Raw genomic sequence first — 5944 nt, forward strand, 5'->3', positions numbered from 1 at the left:
TTATCAAGAGAATAAAGGTAGACGGAAGCAAAAGGGAACATGAGATAGAACACATCTTTGAAGAAAGTGGAAAAAAGCAAGAAATAAGGAAATGCTTGTAAAGACTACAGAGTTAAGAAGTAAAGAGAGGGAAAGAGCACTGAAAGGAGGAAGACAATGGAGGTCGGGAGGGAGGGGGAAAGGATGACAACATATAATGAGTTGTGCGGAGTGAGCTAAAAAGCGGTGAAAGACGAAACGAAAATGTGGTAGGGCGTGAAGGGAGAATGTAAAATGATAAAGTAATTATTGATATACAAAAAAATACAAAGAAATGGATAAAAGAGGAATATGAAAAATGTGCTATAAAAAAAGAGAGGGTACTGTGGCAAAATAAACACACAGGACAGAATGCATGACAAAGGGTCAGAAAAATCATATAAGTAATAGGAAAAAGTACTTACAAGTGGTATTTAAAAAGTAGGACAACCATTAAAGGGTTGCTTGTATATTTTGGAGACTAACTGAGGATTATTAGCTGCCTTATCTAACAGTAACAGTTTATCTTCCATATTAACAACTAACAACCATTTTATGCTTCCACCCACCTATGGTGGAGGAGGCATTAAGTTATTGGTCCGTCCGTCGATGCATGCGTCGATGCATGCGTTGGTGCGTGCGTGGGTTCGTGTGTCCATAACACTTTTCTGGCAGCCATATCTCTTGAACCCATCGACGAATTTCCCCCAGACTTTTGCCAGTGATGCAGAATGAGGAGATGATGAACTGGGTAGCTCAGCTGGGTCAGGGGGTCGAAGGTCAAGGTCCTATGTGGTCAACTTTGTTTATCCTTGTGGGAGCGATATCTCTTGAACGCCTTGACGGATTTCGAAGAAACTTTTGTCAGTGATACCGTATGAAGAAATGTGAAATGATTAGGTCGGCCAGGTCAATGACTCAAAGGTCAAAGTCCATCGATTTTGTTTATCCTTGTGGTCGCGATATCTCCGAACCCCTAGACGGATTTCGACCAAACTTTTGTCAGTGATATAGTGTGAAGGGACGATGAAAGCATTAGGCCAGCAAGGTCAGGGGGTCAAAGGTCAAAGGGTGTTGATGCGATATCTCCTGAATCCATTGGCGAATTTCGACCAAACTTTTGTCAGTGATAAGGTATGAAGGGACGATATACTGATTAGGTCAGCAAAGGATAGGGGTCAAAAGGTCAAGGTCATATTAGTGCTGGCGCGATATCTCCTGAATCCTTTGAATGAATTCGACCAAATTTTTGTCAGTGATACGGTATGAAGGGACGATGAACTGATTAGGCCAGCAAGGTCAAGGGTTTACAGATCAATGTCATATGGGTTGAATTAGTTATTCTTTAGTCTCATCTGAACTCACAGTAAACCCTGTCATGGATGTTGTTTGGCGAGTCCGTGAGCAAGGCTTGGTGGAGGCATACCAAGGGATGTTTTGCGTCGACAGCTCGGGGCCGATTTCTCACCGTTTCATCATTCGGGTAACATGAATATCTAACCAAAGTATTCGACGTTTTGTTTAGATCATTAGTTTATTTAGAAGCTGTGCTTCAATAAATTTAGCCAAAATTTTCAGCGTCCTGTTTGAGGATGTTGGCTATGTAAGTAGCTGGGTGAATGGAGGAACATAGAGAGACGGGAAGGATGTGGGCCAAATCAGGTTGTATTTCAGTTATGCATCATCCCATAAAAAACGCGCGACATATCTAATCCAGAAGGGAGGGCAGGGAGGGAAGAAGAGACAGGATGCAAGAGAATAAAGGCGAGTGGTAATACATGACAGTTAATTCTTCAACTATGATGAAGGCATTTTTTTTTTTCTATCGTGACAATATGATTTTATTTAGTTGAAGATAAAGCATAGAACTGGAACGATTAGATCAGCCTCCCGTTGTCCATTGGTATGTAATTAATGTAGACTATCATTTCTTTACGTAAAACAAAAATTCGTACTGCTGAAAAAATTGATGCAGGTCATATATATTAAATTTGTTCCCAGGGCAATAAAGAATGGGTGAAGGAAAACAAAAGGGAGAATAAGTCTAAACAAACATTAACAAAAGTGACCACAGCCAACGTCAGTACTGGGAGCGAAGCTTGTATGGAACAGGAGAAAGAGAGAGAGAGAGAGAGAGAGAGAGAGAGAGAGAGAGAGAGAGTTAAAAACAAAGCATACCTCTCATCTTCGGGAGAGTAATGCTGTGGTCATCACCTTAAAGCCGAATATCCCACTAAAAATTAATTCCTGCCGAAGATGACAAGGAAAAGAAAAAGCAAAGTAAATAATAAATGAGAACAATAAATTGGCCGGCCACCTACGAGAATCAGGGGCGGTGTTTGAAGTGCCTGGTGACCTTCTTAACGGCTCAAGTTTTGACAGTAAAAATAGTTGAAACATGTGAGGCAACAATTTACAGCAACTCACAAGCAAAGTTAAGCAACTCTCAGCTCACTTACATAAATATGTTATTGCACACACATACACACACCAGTGGCGTACCTGAGGGGGGCGGAGGGGGGGGGGGCCTCTTTGAAACTGTCCCCCGGGCCCCCAATTGACGGGAGCCCCTCAAAGCCGTAAAAATTTATAATCTTGTTTATTAATAACTAAAAATATATATATTTAACATCCCGACAATCCCGGCTGAGATATTAGATAAGTTTTGAGAAAAAGAGGGACTAGGTTCTTTGCGGCCCGCAAAGAACCTAGCACCCCGGGCCCCCAAATCTCTAGGTACACACACACACACACACACACACACACACACACACACACACACACACACACACATACAAGCTCGCGTACTTATGAAGAATTGAGCACCAGGAACCAAAGTACGGAACTCTTACCCATATACGCGTAAACAGGACTCACATATTGAATGTGGCAAAAGGAAAGAAAATTCAAGTGATGATGATGTATCTCTGGTCCGAACACCAGAATGGTATTTACCAAATAGACTAGTCATCTCTTAGAAACTTTCGATATGTGCAAGGGAATTATGAAATATGATGTAGGGGGAGGCGGTGGCTCAATCGGTAGAGAGGTGGCCTGCAGTCCTACCGGATCCAGGTTCAAATCCCCACTGGGGCAGGGAACAGTTTAAGGATTTGAATTTCATAAAATCAGACTTTACTGATCTACCAGAAGACCCGCCGAAGTGTCGTAAAAATACCCCCGCTAATACCAATACATCAGTCCTGTATGAGAGCCCTAGCATGTATTCAGTATGGACGGTGGGTGTTAGCGCCGAAGTGGTGACATGTAGAGGTGTGCGGTACGTAGGAAGACTACTGGACCTTGAAAACAGGCTGTGAAACCTATGCCCTGAGTCGGACACACACATACACACACGTAAAAAAAAGCCAACACTCGTACTCAACAAGGAATTTGACAGTAATACTGTACCAACAAGTAGATGAAAGAACTTATAATAAGTGCTAATTTTGCTTATGAATATACATAATTGCAAAAAAAATCGAGCACATTTTTTGAACGCCTGAGCTGCGTTGCACCACTCAACCGTCAAAAAAGGGTAATGAAATGGATGTGGTTTGTAAAGAAATGTGTACTATGAGTGGATAGTCAGAAATGGGGCTGGAGCAGGAAAAATGAGCGTTGAGAAAATATGGGTTATAAATTATTTATTTTTGGGCAGTACAGTTTCTTTTATTTTGTAAATATATTCTAGGCATGAGAATGTCATGAGACAGTCGGAAAATGGGGTGAAGGAGAATGAAAGAGTGTGATGAGCTGGACCAGTGATGGGGTTAGGGAAGGGACGTCAGATGATATCCTGAGAGAGTTATTACAGCTATACAACTAGTGCTATGGGTGAAATGATTTCACATATTCTCCGAGAAAATATATATATATATATATATATATATATATATATATATATATATATATATATATATATATATATATATACTGTAGATAGATAGATAGACAGATAGATAGATACACAGACAGATATATATATATAGATAGACAGATAGATACAGATATAGATGTAGATATTGATAGACAGATAGATAGATAGATATAGATATAGTAGAATATTTTCTTGAAGTTATGATTTTAAGTCAAGCTAAGGCAGATATATTATGGCTTGTGATTATTTTAATAGTTCCCAATTTTCTCTTACCCCATGGACTTTGACATACTTACTGTGGAGGTTTCAACTCACTCTGACCCACAGTAACGTATTTTGTACCAGCAGTGTATAATAAAGGCATGAGGTGCTGAACAGATGCGTTTTTTATTTCTAAGTGCCTGCCTACCTGTTTATACTTTCGGCTTCTTCTGGACGTAATGAGCAGGGAAAGAGGCATGTGGAAGTTTGTTAGAGATTCCCCGCAGCCGCTGTCATGTTAAAGCCAATCCATTTACCCAGAACACGGCAACGGTGTATGCAGTTTATTTGTCTGAATCTGGTGATAATAAAACCCTGCACATTAACGGTAACGCGGGAATATCGTGGGTACAATAAGAGTTATCCTCTGTAGCAGAAGAAGAGTTTTTAGTAAGTAGTGTGTGTGTGTGTGTGTGTGTGTGTGTGTGTGTGTGTGTGTGTGTGTGTGTGTGTGTGTGCGCTTTAATCCTTTCCATCCAACTGAGTGAAAAATTCCCAGCTGAGTTCGTTGGGTTCCCTGGAAGTTTTTACACAAAAAAAAAAAAAATAAATAAAAAGTCATGATTTACAGGCGGTTCAGCCTCCCTAACCAAATCAAAAATTCTCAGAAATAGTTAAAGGAGGGCGGCAGCTGTGGCTCTGATATATTATTACATGTTGTACATTGGACGGCCATACCACGTTGAGTACACCGCTTCCCATCTGATCAGCGAAGTTAAGCAACGTTGGGTCTGGTTAGTACTTGGATGGGTGACCGCCTGGGAACACCAAATGCTGTTGGCATCCCTACGTGTCAAGTGGGGTTGGTGGAGGATTAGTGCCTCTCCCTGTAAAACAATTAACTCTAAGCCCTTGGCCACCCGTTTGGGATACATGGCGTCTGGCAGTGAATGAAATGAATGTGAACATTGGACTATCATCCGTAATGCGATATTTGGAGAGCGTGAACCCCAGTGATTCTTGGAGGGTCAACCCCCTTTCAGAAATATAAACAATCAGAAATACAGGAAAGTGAGCACATGGACTTCAACGACATCGCCACACATATAACCGGATTAGGTATGCAGTTTGCATGTTGTCTTTTCACAGGAAGAACTGCACATTGATACTTTAGGAGCAGTACTCCCCCCTCCATGATTCTTGGGGTGGTCAACTCCCTTAAAAAAAAAAAAAAAAAAAAAAGTGGGCGGGGGAGAAATATTTGAATGACATTTCTGAGACGAGTTAGTTTGGTTACTGGGAAGGTCTTCCACTATTTACAGTTGTCCAACCATGATTTTTTAGCTTGGTCAACCCTCTTCAGCAAATTACAGATTCCCGTGAATTGTGAACAAAAATGGCAGTTATGCCTTTGATATCTTATTACATGTTCTACAATAGATTCTCATCCGTAATGTAATAGTTGGGGTGCGTGACCCCCTCAGTGATTCTTGAATAGGTCAGTCCCTCTCTCCCTGAAGGCAAGTTCGACCGACAATCAATTTTTACTTCGTCTACATCTTTCCTTAGAGAATAACCCCCAGCTAAGATGAGTGGCTGAGACAGCAATGGTTTCATTTGTCGGGATATTTATTCTAAACACAAAAGTTGATTTTTTTTCTCTTACTGACACATCATACCTTTTTTCTGTTACCATTATGTCTATCACTGCATCTGTGCATTATCATAAAAATGTTGATATTGTAATATCATCTATATCTATAATTCTAAACCACAAATCTCACACATCACAGTTGGCGGACATACCTACAAGAGGGGCTTTTGGCGATGGGAATGAAGAGGCGA

At 40.8% G+C, this 5944-nt stretch overlaps 1 non-coding gene across 1 annotated transcript; it reads left to right on the forward strand.

Moving 5' to 3' along the window:
- Window positions 1-4823: 4823 nt before the first annotated feature.
- On the forward strand, window positions 4824-4942 carry LOC145416187 (5S ribosomal RNA). The gene has a single exon (XR_013900231.1). It is a non-coding gene; the product is annotated as a 5S ribosomal RNA (ribosomal RNA).
- The last annotated feature ends 1002 nt before the right edge of the window (window positions 4943-5944 follow it).

Source organism: Coenobita brevimanus, chromosome 104, assembly GCF_032717465.1.
Source record: "Coenobita brevimanus isolate Jiangsu-jjx chromosome 104, ASM3271746v2, whole genome shotgun sequence".
In the NCBI taxonomy this organism is placed as follows: Eukaryota; Metazoa; Arthropoda; class Malacostraca; order Decapoda; family Coenobitidae; genus Coenobita; species Coenobita brevimanus.